This window comes from Wyeomyia smithii, chromosome 1 (genome assembly GCF_029784165.1).
Source record: "Wyeomyia smithii strain HCP4-BCI-WySm-NY-G18 chromosome 1, ASM2978416v1, whole genome shotgun sequence".
Lineage (NCBI taxonomy): Eukaryota > Metazoa > Arthropoda > Insecta > Diptera > Culicidae > Wyeomyia > Wyeomyia smithii.
Window position 1 is genome coordinate 198216933 of NC_073694.1, and position 18358 is coordinate 198235290.

The 18358-nt window shown below is 36.3% G+C and overlaps 1 protein-coding gene across 6 annotated transcripts in view; it reads right to left on the minus strand.

The window, feature by feature from the left end:
- LOC129721583 (leucine-rich repeat-containing protein 24) overlaps positions 1 to 18358 on the minus strand; it is a 399477-nt gene that overhangs the window by 22858 nt on the left and 358261 nt on the right. For all 6 annotated transcript variants that reach the window (XM_055674341.1, XM_055674323.1, XM_055674333.1 and 3 more), the window contains one exon: positions 7461 to 7506. The gene's annotated coding sequence lies outside the window, so the exon portion shown is untranslated. The remainder of the gene's footprint in view (positions 1 to 7460; positions 7507 to 18358) is intronic.

An 18358-nucleotide genomic window follows, 5' to 3' on the forward strand; every position in this document is an offset into this window, starting at 1 on the left:
CTATGCTTGATATCATATTTTTTAAAGTTTAGTTCATTCTGTTTTAAGCTGGAATTGTGTAGGAGCCAGGAATGGATGACTTCGATTTTTCAAAGGCACAGCCGAGTGCTGCGCGCAATAAAACGAGCAGATGTACGAAAAAGTGATTTCTTAAAAAGTGACAACGCTCGGCCTCACACTGACAAAATAACTAAAACTCACACAGAAACGCTCAAATGGGAAGTCCTACCTCATCACTTGTTTCGTTCGATGACACATGGTCTAGTTGATCAGCATTCTGCTTATATATAAACATCGTAAAGTGGCTTGATTCGTTGATAGCCTCAAAAAACGAACACGGTATTCGAGCTCTCCTCCTAGGAAGATCTCAGTCCCAGTAATGGGAATATTATTCTTAAATTGCAGTGAAGCTTGTGACAAAAAATACATAGTATTTGATCCCTTCAGAAACGAAACAGGCATATTTTCAGTGTTTAAAAAACTATCAAGAACTCTTCGCCAAGGTTGAGTAAAATCGACAAAAGGTCAGCTCTTTCTGATATTTTTTAAATTTTTCCAGATGACCAGAAGAGCATATTATTTTTTTTCTCGTCATACTATCATGGAGTTGAGTGGAGTTAATTTTAAAATTTGTTGATTTGAAGCTGAATAATACCAGAGTTATTCTAACGTTGTAACGTCACAAAAAACGTACAGTTTTTCACTTCATGGAAGCCTCTTACAATTGATCAAACAAATGTTTCAGTTTTTCTTAATGCTTAAAAATACTTTCAATTTGGCGCTAAAAGATCTTAGTTAGGTTGAATACAACTCAAGTTACAACTGCTAGTTTCCGCAGAATGTACCCCTATATTGTGCGGTAAGACGTAGTTCTACGTCAAACAAAAAATTATTTCAATAAAAAAAGTCTGAGCTTTGAAAAAGAGAGAAAGAAAAACTGAAAAGTGTTCAACGCACTGAACGTAATAAATAAGGTATCATTTATAAGCCCCGTAAACTTTTTGGAGAGAGAAAAAGTTGACTAATATCTGCCCTTTTATATATATTTATAAAAATTATATCTACAACTAAACCTAAGGCTGCGAGGAAAAATCCAAAGTGAATTTGTTACGTAGACCATGAACAACCCATGAAATAAGAGCATAAAGCAGCAGAGTATAAAATTGGTTTTTGAATTGTTTTCTATGAAAATGCAGAAGAAATACGCGATAGATAATGAATATCGACTGATTCATGTTTTCGTGACGTTACAGCGGAGTAAGAATCCTCTTGTTACTGAGAAATGAGCGGTTTAACAATACGAAAAAAAAGTGTCTTCGGCAAAGTTGTAGATAATGTCCCTTTGCTGAAGACTTTTTTCTTCTAACTTCTCGTGTTTCGGAAGCCGGTATTTGAAAAGTAAATAAAACAAGTTCACGATTTTGAGCTCATTTTTTTGGAAAAAACTTGGTCTGTGCAGAAACTAGCTTCTTGAGGCTTCTACAAAGTTGTGTGTTTGGATGATATACAAATTTATCCTGAACATGTTACAGTTTTTCATATACAGTTTTTCATATATTTGCAAAAACCTAATTTCAAGGACTAATGTTAATATAAAACGTTATAACTTCGAAGCAAGAAAAGTTTAAAGAAAAGTGCCTCAAGCAAAGGTTTTCGTGACAACAATATCTACAACTTTGCTGAACACATCATTTCTATAAAGTGCAAGATTGAGGCTCGATTTCACAGCGCCACCTGCTGTGAAATTCCGAACTAAAACTGATTGTCATTGTTTAGGGCTTTTCTAGTAGTGTGTTAATAAAATCAGCATTCGGAGAGTAAATGAAAGAAGTTCTCGATTTTGAGCACAATTTCTGGCAATAACTCGGACTTTGTAAAAGCTATCCTTATTTGTCTTCTACAAAATTGTCTATATGCTGAACATTGCTGCCTTCAAAATGCTACAGTTTTTGAAATATTTAAAAGAATCGACTTTTAGGGACTAGTCTGATAATAAACGGTGTATCTCCAACACAGGATAAGTAGAAAGGAAAAATCACAGGAGAGTTGTGTGCAAAGCCACGACCGCAAGGTTGAAGTAGAATACTTTTACAAGAAAGATAACCCGGCTGCTTGCGTGTCAGTCGTTTTTCCTAGCAAATAAATGTTGACCGCTCATTGGCGGTATTGAAAATTCTGTTCAAATGAAGTTGTAGTACTACTCAATTTCAGTTTGCACATATAAATACGACCTCACTGAACAGGAAAAGAACAAACTCTTTGCGGCGCAAACAAGTTTCAACAGTCAGAGTATATGTACATGTGAATTCAAATTAAGATAATTAACTTTTGGTTAAAGCTCAGAACGAGAAAATATTAAATCTTCAATTCAATTGTTTGGTTGTCCTAAAATAACAGTTTGTTGTTGAATTTAAAATCGGATATGACGCTGATTGCATCTCTGTGTTACGCCGATAGCGGGAGTTATGGTGAACTTGCGTATGACGAAGGCATCGTATTACCTGGTTTATTGAATGGGAGAAAGAGGAATATTGTAAAATTTTGTAAACATTTAACTCAATCAATATTACCAAATCGTAGTCAGGCACTCTGATAACAAAGTTGAAGGCTACTAAGCTGAGATACACGGACAACATGCACTGTGGAAGCTATTTCACATTCAGTAAATTAGACGGGTGCGACAGATTTGAATTGCTAGGATCCAACACAGATTGCTTGCTTGCGTTGTCAAAAATTATTAACTTTCAATGACTTGTTTATTTGCCTTGAAAAAGGCATTTTGATTTTCAAAGTTGGATTTCCTGATGGCAATCTTCATGCTGCCCCAACACGGGGGGAATAATGGCAGTATAGCGACACACGCTGAGAAGAACCGCGCTGCTCCTGAGACGTGGTGATCAACCACAGGGCTAGTGCTGCTGCTAAGGAAGGACGACTGCTGTTGTCGCTGTCTAGAACTATTACGAGCGACTTTGGCTGAAACAGGCACTTATATAGGCCAAATAGCATGTTTTCAATTGCAAGGTATATGATCCTGTCGACCGTGCTTGGGAAGCAATCATATAACGACTAATCAGAGGTCGAATTTTTCGTTTTGACAAGGCTTGACTATTTTCAATAGTACAATAGTGTGAATACTAAAATTACAACTATCTTCTTTTGGGAAGAATCTTAGAAGATTTTCCAATCTATTGCTGCAAGAACGAAGGAAATCCATCTGATACTAACCTATTTATTAGCATTTGAAATTGGACATATTTTTCACTTTTTTCAGTTTTAGATATTCATTTCACATCCCTATGTAGCCGAACTTCCTGAGAGAAGTATTCTACTTCAAAAGTCTTTAGCAAAGTTTTTGTGACAACATTTTCTACAACTTTGCTGAAGACTCCATTCCTCTTAAGTGTAAGACTAAAAAGATAGGTTTTGCCACAATCAGCGGAGATACGAACGAAAACTTGTTGTTATTCTTTGAGCCTTTTTTATATACTAAATACTCTCTGGAGAAAATATGTCAATAAAACCAGTATTTGGAGAGTAAATGAAAAAAGTTCACGATGTTGAGCTCTCGTATTACTGCACAATGGTCCAGAAACCAAAGTCAAGGGAAGTTTGGGTCCAAAGCTCTATAGTAATATTTTAGAGAAAAACTTTCTTCTACAAAGTTGTTACATATGATAAAGCGCTTATTGCAAAATTATCAAAAATTGGGGTGATCAAAATTTTCAATGAAATAAAGTATCTAACTTTTTTATCTTTGCAGATAGAAGGAAAAGTTGTTCTACAATGTTATGAATTTTCTATAAAATTGGAAAACCGTAGAAAATGTAGACGAAACGATTCCCAGAATATGAGCAGTGTCAGCTTGCTGACACGTACGGTCGTGTACGGATTTTAAAGCAAAGTTTATATGCTACCATATGTATTGAAGAATTTGTGTACAAACTTCGTAGCAATAATATTTGCTAGCCTTCTGCATGAACACAGAAGTTTCGCATAGATTCTCCACCGTCAGTTATGTCAGGTTTACATAAAGATTATAAAGTTATTCTTGCAAAAAACAGTTCATTGATAAATAGATCAAATATGACATTTATATTTTTAGAAAAATTAAACAATATTCATTCATAACTGAGGTTCGAATAGTTAAAAAAATTAGCGAAAAAAATACAGTTTTTACCATTAATCCGTAAATCCATTCAAGAGGAGTCCCTACTCTGGAAGATCGCAAAATAGAAAATTTTAGTAATTTTTTTTTTCGGATGTTTAGAGTAAAGTGATGTGTTCGGGTATTTTGGCTATTGATTATGGTATATTTGGAGATATATTTTGCATGTCTTGGATACAAATATAGTGAATATTACGCTGTTGGCAGCGCTTCTCTCAAAACCATGTTTCCATGTTTGTCAACTGCTGGTGGCATCTATCGTACCGATTTGGCCGAAATTTTTTTAGCATGTAAAAATGGATTATCTAACTTTTTAAATAGCCGTTTTTAAAAATTCCAGAAATTGAAAAAATGGCGGCCAATTTAGAAAAAAAAAAAATCTGTTTCATGAAAAATCAAATTCATAAAACATTGAAAAATTCAGATATCGAAAAACGGCTATGTAACACATTATCTATATTTTCACATGCCAAAAAAAAAATTTTTGCCAAGTCGGTTCAGCAGATGCTGAGAAAAACCAAAGATGACTATAACAAGATTCCTGACTCTCGCAGTATCCAGCGTACACGATTGTCACGACTTCTAAACTGATAATTTGATGATGACGGCAAGGTGGCGAAAGGTGAAGCAATTTTTTCAATGTCCTTGTATGGTCGTGCTATCTAATTTTCATTATTCTTATACGGTGCTGTTATCTAGTTTTCATTTTCATCTGGCGGATTATACACGATAAATCGATTTTGCTAATAAACAGTTTTATGCGAATTTGAGTCATTAGATGGCAGCACTAACCGTTGTAAAGGTATCGTGGACAAAATGTATGAAAAAACTGGAAGTCAGGTATTTTGTTCTAGTCAACTTTGGAAAAACGTACCACCAGTTGAAAAAACATGGTTTTGTAAAAAAAACCTGCCAACAGCTTAATATTCACTTAAATAAAGTCCACGACATGCAAAATACATCTTCAAATATACCATAATCAATAGCCAAAACACTCGAACACTTCACCTTTTTTCGAACTGAATTTCTATTTTTAACAACGGCTTTTTCCCGTTAACACGCAAGTTCATTAAGCAGACAGTATGTGAAGTAGAGAAAGAACGAAAAATAAGCGAACTGGAAATATGATACAGGTTTAGAAAAAAATATCCCGCATCCCGATGGGACCTTTCTCTAAATTTTTCAACTTTCCAGAGTATGGTCATCTCTTATCCTTTTGGATCAAACAGCTGGGTAACCACACGGTATAGCCACATTTTGCTGGCAAAAAACGCAATGCATAACATATGTGTAATTGCCATCCACTCGATAATATTCCGTACCGTGGAGGCATTTCTGAAGTAGACAGTCGGTTAAAATATACTGAAGTGTAACTTTCTTCTAACCGGGACGTCAACTATATCGAACATGTTTCTAGTGTCTCATGTACCTGTGGAACTTTATCGAATTATGAGCAAAATCTTGTGAGCTACGTACACACATATGAATTTCTTTTAACCGAGACCAGAGATGCCAGACTTTTTTTGGCAAGTCTGTATAATCCATAAAAATGTCTGTATAAGTCTGTATACCGCTGCGAAAAAAAGTTACCGATACATTGATACCTAATTATTTGTCGACCTGTCAGATTGTTTTGTTTTATTGCTTGTTTTGATTGTTCTTTTTCGAGTCTATCATAGTTGGTCGATTAATCGATAACTAATTTATCTTTTAAATCTAAGTAACACATAGAAGTAAGAGTCTTTCCCGTGATAAAAATCGTCGTTCGTCGTAATGTAGCTAAACTGATACATGATGGCAGAAGTCTCGCGGTTATAAAAATAGTACCTTCAAGGTTTGGGACATTTTAAGCAATTCTTCAACGTTGGATATTGCTCCGAATAGAACAAACGGTCTTTTCACCAATATAACCTGCATGGCAATCGATCGAGACAATCAGCTGTTTGTTACTGGGGGCGAAACAGGCAGATTAGTGCCCACGGGGCCGATAAAAACCCCGATAGCCTGACTCGATTCCCGTTGTCATGATTTCACTCTTAAAAACGCAAGATTAATATGTTCAGCAAAGTGTTCAGTTCCTAGTTCACTTTTTCCAGCAACGGCTACAGTGACTTTTGGTTTTTGTGTTCGTTTTTTTGTGTATACTGTTAAAACCATTATGTAGAATATCAGACATCTGTGTAATATCTGTATTATACTAAATGTCTGTATAAAATCTGTAGGCTTATGCGTGTCTGTATCGCAACACAGAAAGTCTGTATAATACAGATTTGTCTGTATATCTGGCATCTCTGACCGAGACGTCAGTCATGTCAGATAGTCTGTCTTTGCTAGTGTCAGTTGTTGAAATTTGCACAGTGAAAAATCGACACTTTACTGCGAAGTGGATTCCACTAACATCTGTGCTAATAGATAAAACATTTCATGTGTACGTGAAATACATTTGCGTTTCAGTTCACAGCACAAAATCAAGTGTTTTACAGTTCAATTTGTTATGTCATGCATACCGAAATCAATCTTCTTTGATTCAGATTTCAATGCTTCCACACATAAAATTCAAATACCGTGGATTCCAATAAATATCGATATGGGTCGACATATAAGAATGACTAGGTTCGTTTATTGACATTCATATGCAAAGAACATTAAGGATTACCATGCGATTTATTTTCAGTGTGTAATTCAGTTTGCATTCTTGATACTAAATGTACACAAGGTCCATATGCAGCCGCAGTGTTCAGTTTATTCCGCTGGTATATATTTTTGATTTTTAGTCTCATTAAACCACTAAGTTGACATCTATATTTCCACAATCAGATCCACCGTTTGCTCAGAAACGCAATTTGATTCAGAAAAGGAACTAAGTTTAGCATTTTATCTCTCGTGATGAGCATTATATTCGTTAATCTTCCATTAAATCTAGAAAGGAGACTGACACATTGCGGAACGTATTCCTCGGTGAATATACATGAAGTTGTTAATAACATTGTATGTGTTATAGTACTCTGTAACATCAAGGTTTTATGATAAAATAATAAAAACGCAATGTGTAGAACCACAATAATAAGTATTTTTCATAATACATCACATCCCATTTCAAGTACAAATCAGAACGTTTACAGATGCCTGCACGCGAATCAGAAAGATATTTCAAAAAGAAAGCTTAAGATTCCTATCTGTATCGCGAAAAAACAATTCCTCTTACGATTCTGTCACCGTGTCATAGGTATCCTGGGAATTCTTACTCAGGATCCGTTGCGTACTAAAGTAGCGCGAAAGCTGAAATACTTACCAATAAGCTACAAGATTACGATAACGCTGCCGCCTGTGATGGGGACCTGCAAGAAAAAAAAAATAGCGGTTACTCGAATGAGTATTTTATTTGAATTTACTGTTGTTTATGTAGTGTTTCTGTGATTTTTTCAACAGAAATGGCAACACTAAATCATTTCATCCGATTTACCGTTTCACTGGAAGCCTATAACGTGAAAAAAAAAATCCATAAGCGGAAAGATCTATTCTGAAACGAACATGTCCGCTCGAAATGCTACGAAAAAAGGGAATGTGTGTTGCGAACAGACACGGTAATGATTTATCGGTGGTTTGTTTGTTTTCCTATAATCCGGATCCTGCTGATTTTTTGAAGGATTGAATTTTTTTGCGCACCAGCGCCGTTCTTGAAGCAGAATCCGAATTCTAAACCTAAGCACCTAAGGGGCAAGCAATGGTGAGTATCATATTTTTTTCCATCAAACCAATGCGGTTGTGCCACAACGTGAATGCACACGCTTTCTGAGTTATATTTCACTGTGCGAAAGCACAGTTGCGGCTATCCTTTACCGGCTTCTCGGCTAGACCACCCCTGAGTAATAGGGGCAATTTATGAGCGGTTCGCTGCGTGCACAAGATTTGTTATCCCACAGGATAGCTTCTTGGCTTTATCATGTTGATTTTTTTTTCTCTCCCCTGGACGGCAGCAGCACAGCGCACCCAGTATGAATATAAAATAAATACACGAATAAACGACGTTAAAACATATAAAACACGGCTGCCTGAGAAGCGACCCGTATGCGGCGACCCAAGTGACATAAGAGCAATTCGCTGCGCGGTTAGTTGATTGGCTTTATTGTGACGGGGAACCTTTAAACTGCGGGGTTTTTATGATTTGAATGAAAAATAAATTAGAATCAGAGAAGGGGGAAACGAAATTGCACTGAAATTAGAACTCGTTTTTATCGAGGGCAATGTATGTGCAAGCAATCTTTTTGTAACCCGGGTAATTAAAATGAACATAAATTTTAGGTTCTGTTTTACAAGCATAAACATTAGTTCTCCTGTTTTTAATTCATATCCGGAAGAAGCAATTGTTACAGGCGAACCTTTGAAAAATGATTTATTTTCTATTTTTTAGCCCGAAGTTTAAATAATTATGGAATAATTTATTTTATTGATAAAATTTCAATTCTCCGTGAGACGCAAAACAAATTAGTGTTTGTCGCTGTATGCACCGAACCATAATCGTCCTGATGAGAATTACCAATGTATGGAACAGAAATTGTTTTCATCCTCAACTCTGGGGAGAAGAGGCAACAGAAAACACGACCAGGCATACAGGAACGGAACCGGCATGCAAATCTTCCGAGAGACAGAGTCCATCGTGTCGTGTCTTTCGTTTGCCGGCGGCGCTGCGCCACGACTGAAATCCAATTTTGATTTGTGTACAATTCCAAATCCATCCATCGCACACGAGCATCGCGTCCCCGCTGCCTTCGGCGGGGGAGAGAGCGCATCCTTGTTCCTGCCTGCCAGGCTCCTGTCGATTCGTGACAGCGGTCTCACGATGATAGATAAACTTCTGCCGCACGAAAAGTGGAAGAACCTAGACGGGGGGGGGGGGGGGGGGGGGGTGGAGTTGGCCGAGTATTTGTCGAAGAATGTTTTTAGCGAAATTGAATTTCCATTCCTAAGTTGTTTCTTCCGTCTTGGATCTATTGTGAGATTCAATTCCCAGCTCTGTTCCATTTATCAGCCTTCACCAAGCTTCTAGTGTTTACCTTGCAGTCTTGCTTCAGTTCCCGGCGACGATTCGACTGCCGGAGACTTCTTGGGTAATGCGCTGGATAGGTAAAGCAGCACGAGAGCTGTATCGCTTTCAGTCGCAGCGCAGCAGCTACCTCGGAGGTGTCGAGGATTCCCAAGAGTTGCAAGATGTGCAAATGTTTAGCGCGGTCTGTTCCATCCGCGTTATTCCTGCACGAACTGGTAGCGAAATTGCTATTCGAAACATCCTGATAAAGCAAATATTTGTCTCAACATTTGTTTAGTGGTTTACACTTCCGTAGTCTATTCGCGTATCCAAATCCGAACAAATACCGGAACAGTATTATACACCTTCGGAGCGAGCTTGATTTTAGGATAAAAGGACTTCCGACTTCCGAAAAAAAGGTGTTGAATTCGAATCCTTTCTTATAGTGTCGTAAAAAATAAAGAGCAACCCGACTGCGAAGAACTTCGGAAAAGACATGGTCTTTCTTTCTCGTTACGTGTGTAGATGCTTCCCTGCGGGAGAACATTTTTCAAAACCCAACCAAATTGGAATTTCGGCACCCCAATTTGTGCCCAAAACCCGTGAACAATGCGATCGTTTCGCGCTACATATACTTGAGAGCGGCAGAAGCCAGAAAAATGCCGGTCGCCGTCCAATAAATAATCCGTATCAGATTAATGCCGGCCAAATCGCAGAAAGGTGCAGAAATGCGACACGGCCGGTCGTCGCAGGCCGGAAAACAAAAGAAATAATTTATATTCCACCGGATTGCTTCCATTAGCAAAATTGAGATCGCCAACCGGCAGACGGGCGACAGGGGCGTTGGCGGTGGTTAGAGGGGGGGTAGTACACAATTATCAATGTAATATATTATTGAAAGTATGTGACATCTTAATTGCCGTGCGTCATTAGAAATAGCCTATTCTCATGAGGACTGTTCGTTTTTATGAACACTTGGCACGTGGAAGATTGAGATATAGTTTCTGTCGTTTGCTATTCTTTAATACGATTCAAACTGATGTCCTGGTTGTAAAAACCGTTGCTCATAGACGCTGGAAGCTAGTTAACATTTTTTTTTCAACTTGAAGTCGCGGTTCCAAATTGTTTATTTAAATCAAACATATATAATAGAATTTTCGTCATATTTTCACAGTGTCTTTATTTCACAGTGTATTACTTCTAAGAGTTCATCGGCTTGCCTAACTTATAGCGTCGTTGTTATCAGACAAAAGAGAAATTTTTTGTTGTTGCAAAATTCGTGTTCACTCTCGTTATTAGAGTTTTTGACATGTCCAGTCATTGTTTGATGTTCTATTTGCATATTCCTAAGCAAAAAAAAACTGTCTAATAAATGAAATAAATAAAGAAAGTGTTTCATATGAGGGGTCCGAAATATTTAGTGTGACATATATGGAAGCACTGTTTGCGGCAAATAAAATTCCTCCCAGTTTTTTCTCTCACAGAGCAAACAGCAAAAAGAAAGGAAAGAATAAGTTTTTAAGCGCTTCATTGTCGTCAATAAGTCATTGAGAACGTGGAATTATAAAATCTCTTTCTCCTTTTCCCACTGACGATAAAAATCAAATATTGGTGAGAATTTTTTGCTGTATGGACGATTTACTGGGACCAGAGATGCATTGATCTTTGATGATATTGCCCGGGTGTCTCTTGAATAAATTATTATCCGTGCTTGTGTGTATACTTTCACCCTTTCTTTTTACATTCACCTCTACTCTACCGAGCGTCGTTCCTTCTGCCAATATTATGGCCAATTCCGGTTCCCTTGAAGGGTTTCGTCCCTCTACCAATTTTAATGTAAGAGGGACTTATTTTGTCAAGGAGAAGCATTCATTTGAGGCAGTGTAAAATTTAGCAGGTCAAGTTGGGGCCTGACAATAAACCCACGTTTGTGTCCGTTGATATCGAATATCCTGTATTCTACTAAAATGTCGAATTTAATACAATTGTTTAATACATTTTTTTAATATACATGCAACATTTTTGAACATTAACATCATTTTTTTCCGAAACACTCATATAAAATACTTATTTTTCCAGGATAAAATAAAAATCATTTTTAAAATATCTAGCTGATCCAGTATAACTTTTTTCTATTTAGTTTAAGATGCAGAAAATTTTGAACATAATTTTAGAATAAAAAATTTATAGTTCACCGAAAGTCAAAATCCTTGCTACCTATAAGAAATGAGATAAAAGCAGTAAGATATGCAAGGTAAAATTTCGAAAAACGACCGTAACGGATTTTTTTCAGGGAAATACGAATTATCCGTTTTAACTGTGGATCAAAACGTGTGTTTTATGTCCGACGTTTCGACCGTTGTTGAAAACATTTGTTAAACACATGACTGATTTTAAAATTTTAACATTTTTCCATAGCCATATAAATATGTAAAATTCTTCGTTCAGCGTACAAAGCTTCACAATCGATTGTGATAGCTATCAACAGGATCTTCTTCTGTATTTGAACTAAGGGAGCTGTTTTGATAAATTCAAAACTCTGAAGTCCATTTTCTACGACCGAATACTTCAGGCGCCACTGATTAAGCCTTTCCTTACCCTATTCTGGATTAAGTTTTTTCAACACATTTCTAGTTTATATTTCGGAAATACGTTTTTGTTTTTTTTTTTTTTGTTAACTTTGGTCGCCTTTTTGATTACTTTTTTCCTTCATTTTTCTGCTAAATGTAAGAATACTCCATTTTTTTTCCCGAGAAGTTCTAGGTTTCATTATATCGAATATAAACAGCAGTGTTGGAACAATTTCATGGAAATGGCCTGATTCGGTATTATCCAACTGCCAATTTTGATTCGGTTGAGATTTCCACAGGTTCTATGGCCCAAAGATGTCGATATGTGCTGTTATTTTTTTTTTAATTACGACTAATTTGTGAAGAGTTTATGTAAAAAATACTAAATGAACCAGAACGATCAAAATATATGTTTGTTATTAATACGTCACAAATACGTTATTAATACGACTGTTCCTACCTAATGAGTTAAAAGTATCTCGAAGAGATGTCCGTCAACCGCTTGGGCCTGAAAAAAACTGGTCTTTCTTTTATCTAATTATTTCATAAAGGTTTCCTTAACACTTAGATTCTACCTTTTTTTTATATTCTTTTCCAAAATGCTTCGAAACTTTTTCAAAAAAGTTTAAAAGGTGTCTCAAAAACGATTGGAGAATGCTTCAGAAATTTTCTTTAAGTAAAACACAAATGTTGAAAAAATATTCCAAAACTGTTCTTGAAATATTCCAGAAATAATTCATAAATATATCGAAGCTATTCCAAAAATACTTCAATAATGTGTCTGAAATGATCCAAAAATATCTCAAAATAGACGAAAAAATATCTCAGAAATGGTGCAAGAATATTCCAGAAATGTTTCAAAAATAACTCAAACTGGTTTCAAACATGTTCCAATAATGTTCAAGAAATATTTCAATAATGTTCTAGAAATGTTTTGGATATCTCAAAATTTCAAAATTATGTAAAAAAACTCTCAACAACGGTTCAGAAATGTTCCAAAAACGTTTCAAAAGAGTTTCGTCTGATGAACGTCTCTGAAACGTTGCAAAAATGTTTTGAAAACGCTTCAAAAATGCTCATAATTGTTTCAAAAACATGTCAAATATGTTTAAAAAAAACTTTCAAAAATATTTTAAAAATATCTCAAAAATGTTTTAAAAAAGGCTTGAAAAGGTTCTAAAAATGTCTCAAAAACGTCACAAAAATGATTCGAAAATGTTTCTAAAATAAAACACAAATGTTGAAGAAATATTTTAAAAAAGTTTTAAAGATGTTCTAGAAATAATTCATAAATACATTAGAACTATTCCAAAAATGTTTCAATAATGTGTCAGAGATGATTCAGAAATATTTCTAAAAAGAAGAAGCAATATCCCAAAAATGTTTCGATAATAAGTAAGAAATGATTTAGAAATGCCTCAAAAATGATAAATACCTAAAATATCTCGAAGATGTTCCAAAAATGTTCCTGAAATATATCAAAAATACCTCAAAATGGTTTCAAACATGTTTCAATGATGTTTGTTTCTAAAGATATCTAAAGATGTTTCTAAAAATATCCCGTAGATGTCTCAGAACTGTCGCAAAAATGTTTAAAAATGATCCGAAAATGGTCCACAAATCTTTCAAGGTTATGTCAAGAATGTTTCAAAAAAGTTTCAAAATTAATTCATAAACGATCCAACAATGGTTCAGAAACGTTCCAAAAATGTTTCGTCTGATAAACGTCTCCGAAATGTTGCAAAAATGTTTTTGAGCTGCTTCATAAATGCTCATAATTATTTCAAAAACATGTCAACAATGTTTCAACAGAGCTTCCGAAATTTTTTTTTTAAATATCTCAAAAAAGTTTAAAAGAAGGCTCATAAAGGTTCAAAATATGTCTGAATAACGTCACAAAAATGATTCAAAAATGTTTCTAAAATGAAACACAAATGTTAAAAGAATATCTCAAAAAAGTTCTGAAGATGTTTTAGAAATAATTCATAAATAAATCAGAAATATTCCAAAAATTTTTCAATAATGTGTCAGAAATGATTCAGAAATATCTCAAAAATGATAAATACCCAAAATGTCTCGAAGATGTTCCAAAAATGTTCCTAAAATATGTACCTCAGAATGGTTTCAAACATGTTTTAATATTGTTCCAGAAATGCGTAAATGTTTCAAAAACATGTCAAAAATGTTTCAAAAAAGTTTCCAAAAATATTTCAAAAATGTTCAAAAATTGTCACAAAAAGGTCGTAAATATGTTACGAAAAAGTTTTAAAAATGCCCTAAAATCCTAATCAAAATAATTGGTGGGTTATTTCAAATTTCAAATAATGTTTCTAAGGTAACCCTTAACTCCATTAAAAACCTCTTAAAATTGTCACAAAAATTTGGCAAAAATTTATCGAAAATATTATATTGTTATATAAATTTTCCCGAAACGGTTCAAAGATACCTCGTTTCACGTCTCAAAAACGTAATCGAAAAATCTTTAAAACTCCAAACTGTTTCAGAAGTTTCTCAAAAGTGCTTCAAAACCGTAGGAGAAATGTGCACAAATGTCTCAAAAATGTTCTAGAAATGATTGAATAGATAATGCCAAAATGTTTCGGAGATGTTCCGGTAATGTTTCAAACCTGTATCAAAGATATTTTAAAAATGCCTAGGCTATGTTTGAAAAAAGTTCCAGAAATGTTTTAAAAGCATCTCAAAATATTTCGAAAATATCTCGAAAATGTTAAAAAAATATCTTAAAAACGTAGTTAGTATATCTCAACAAATTTAAAATAACGGTTCCGATATGACTGCAAACTAACTCAAGAATGGTTCAAAAATGTCTTAAAGATGTTGCAAAATCGTTTCAAATTTGTTTTAAAAATATTTCGAAAACGTTTATAATAGTCACAAACATTTCTCAGGTTGGCTTCAAAAATATCTTAGCAATGACTAAAAATGTTCTCAAAAATGTGTCAATTATGGTTCTAAAATGTTTCGAAAATATTATAGAAGAGTCCTAATAACGTTTCAAAGATATTTCGTAGAAACGTCCCGAAAGATTGTCGAAAATGCTTTGATAATGTCTTAAAATGTTTAAGAAATGTACCAAAATTGTTTCAAATAGTCCCAAGAATATTTGAGATACGTAAAGGTTTAGAAGATATCCTCAGAATGATTCATTTTCTCTGAACTTTCTCGAAACTGTCTCAAAAATATTTCAAAAGTATCTCAAAAATGTTTCAAAAATATCTCAACAAATTTTAAAAACAGTTTCCGAAATGACTCCAAAATAACCTAATCTTGGATTCCAAGATAGTATTTTCAAACCCCACACTGTGGCGTCCGGTTCAAAGAAAACTTTATAAAATGGCCGCATACCATCCAATGCGTTTTTTTCTGAAACCGGGGTAAAACTTAGGCTTTCGAAATCTGTTAGTTCAATAGTGTCAACTCAACAAAAGAACACAACTAGCGATTTTATTGTGAAATTGTCTGATTTTGTGCCACATAATCGTCATTTGCGGGAAGTAACACTCATCACACTATTCTCATTTTGCACCAAGAAAACGGCGACTGAAGCGCATCGAGAGTTAAAAAATGACTTACGAAAATGCTGATCTAAGTGAAACAACGTGCTGTGATTGGCTTTGTCGTGTTATAGACGATAATTTCGCTGCATTTCAGTTCTGTTTGATCTTTTACTACTATTGTGTTTGTCAACGTTATAATAAAAAAACCTTGTCACGACACTGATCAAAGAACAGAGTCTCGAGCAAACACAACAAGACTAGCAACGTCGCGCAGCCGGAAGTAGACAGCCCCATCGGAAAAGCCACATCATATTTCAAACGACGACGACGACGACGGAGCCGTTCTACAATTCCGGCAAACAAAAACAGCCTCCTCCGTCACAGCAGACGGTGAATCCGCTTGTTCCACCAGAATTTTTTTTCTTCCTTCGTTTGATACGATTTACGTGCTGCCTATTATTGTCGTTCTCGTCGCCTGGCGCGGTTTTCTGTTTGGTGCTCACGTAGCGAAGATTTTTCATAAACCCATCTCGCAAGCAGCGGATCACATAATTGGGAAATCCCTCCACTACTAGTGGGTGTGTCAAGCGGGGTAACTGATCAGACAACAGACTTGTCCGGATTTTCGAAGACAAATCGTGATGCAGTCGGACGCGTGCAATCGGACGGAAGCAGAATCACAGGGACCGGACGACTGGATCGGACGATACAATCATTAGGAGTAACAACGATCATAAATTGTAACAAGCTAAGAGAGAGGAGGCAGCCAGTCAGAATAAATTTAAAGCAATCGTCGGTTTAGTAGCGTGTTCGTGGTTTGCGTCCGGGACCGGATAACAAGCGTTTATGTTTCGAAAGTCAACGGGTGTCGTTTGTTTTCATTTCTCTCCCTGGATGGTTTGGTTAGCGCAGTCATCTTTTTTTCGTTCCTCGTATGTCCTCGTATGCAGTCCCACGGAAGGCACCGCAGTCGTTCCGTTTTAGACACTGCTTACCGCCTCCTCTCGACTGAGAGTTGTAAAAAAATAGTAGTTGTAGAACGAGTGACTCTACGCAGGGTTTCTCATGCTCCATCGGCCATGATGATGTGTGCAGCAAGGACATCCGTACACATCCGACACCGGATGGATGCTGCCATAGCACATCTCATTAGACAGACAGAGCAAATTGTGTTTGTCTTGTGAAAATGAAAATCTTTTTGACAGACAATTATGCGGGATTTGGGTTTGTCAGGGTTGGTTGAATAAAGGGAGGGGATGGTTGTGAAAATAATGAAAAGTGCACCCTACCGGGGGCCGGCCACAAGCCAGTGCTGACAGTTGCCGGTGGCTTTGTGAGTGATATTTATGAACTATTCCACAGTTTGGGGAATATGTTGAAAGAATATATGTTTGTGACTTTAAACGAGGATAAAAGCAGACCACAATTTAAATTAACATGTATGAGTATCTTTTGCACTGGAAAACTAATTTTAGATAGGTAAATTTTACCGGCACAGATGTGTCCCGTAGGGGACATGTTGGAAGGCAAGACCAGATGTAACCATATAGAATTAGTGTCACATGCATTATTCATTTGCATCATATACGCAGCGTATGGTAGACTGAAATTCAATATCCTTACTAATCCTCATTACCCGAAGATTGCGGTCTACCTTAGTTCCTGGCATGGTGTCACGTGTTGAAGCGGGTGAAAATGACTGCAGCAACTATAAACTGAGTTGCAGACATGCAATCGCGGGAACTTTGAGTTAACGTGAACTCTGAGACGTTTTCGTCTAATTCCAGCGTAGTTCTTCAGCGGAGTACTTCGTCAAACTTTGATGTCCCAGTTTATTGGCTTTGGCATGCTAGCGGAGGCACTGCCGTCGTACTCGGCGCGATGACGCTCATTATTAAAATTCACAAGTGGTAGCACGAAGACATCGTTTGAGAGGTGGATGCAAAGAAGCAAGTGAAAAAACTAATTTATGTTAGACGGAATAAAGTCGACAAATAATTTACATACACAATGAGGTATGCGGCTAATTTCCAGTCCATTGTATTTGGAATGGAATGTAAAATTTATGCTTTTTTTATAAACCTTCAATATGTTGCGGATGGCACGTAGTGCCAAATCTATACCCTGTCGCCGAATTGACAAGTCCAAGTGACAAACTAAGTTATCTAAGTGTAAAGAAAAAAAAACTTCCTCCTCGGAAACGTACTTGAAAGTTTCGCGTTATGCACTCACAAATCGATGACAACTTTTCAGTTCCGTTTTCAGTCCGTTTGCAGCGCAAACCGCAAACGAAGTTACCCCCTTATCACGTAGAAAACTCGGTAAACTCCTTTGAGTGTGTGTTGTGGGTAGCGCTTTTTAGGCGAAACACTGGGCACGTACCGCCAATAAAAGGACCGTCAATTTTACTCGACTTTCCTTCGAAGGCCCACCGAAGAAGCTAACTGCGGAGTTTGCTTCACGTGTGTAGGAGAAGGACACACATCCACAAGAGACATCTTCCCTAACCACGTGAGACCTAGCACGGAGTGGAAATAAACATAATTTAATTAGATTAAACGTATGTGAAACATTTCCAGATGCTACCCGTCATGAAATGTTCTCCGCCACAGGCAGGACAGACGGGTCCGGATTTACGCATTCTCGGTCTGGCTGCTCTGGAAGGCCATTATTTTCGAGACAACAATCGGAAGGTAAAGTGGCGTTGAAAATTGTTTTCTTACTTGTCAATTAGGCTATCACTGAACGCTCAGTGTCAACGAAGCGTCACTAAGAGGGTTATCTAGAACTTTTGCGCGAGATTTCAACGCGGACCGTGATAAATTTCGATCTCGCCGGTGTCAATTGTTAGGCTAAAAGGCCGTTCTTTTGTGAGTCAGATCAAGCTGTTCTTTATGGAGCTGCAAACAACGCGTAGAGCTGCAAATTCTGCAGGATTGATTTTGAAGTAGAATACTTCTCTCAGGAAGTTCGGCTATATAGGGATGTGAAATGAAAATCTAAAACTGAAAAAAGTGAAAAATATGTCCAATTTCAAATGCTAATAATTTGGTTAGTATTCGATGGATTTCCTTCG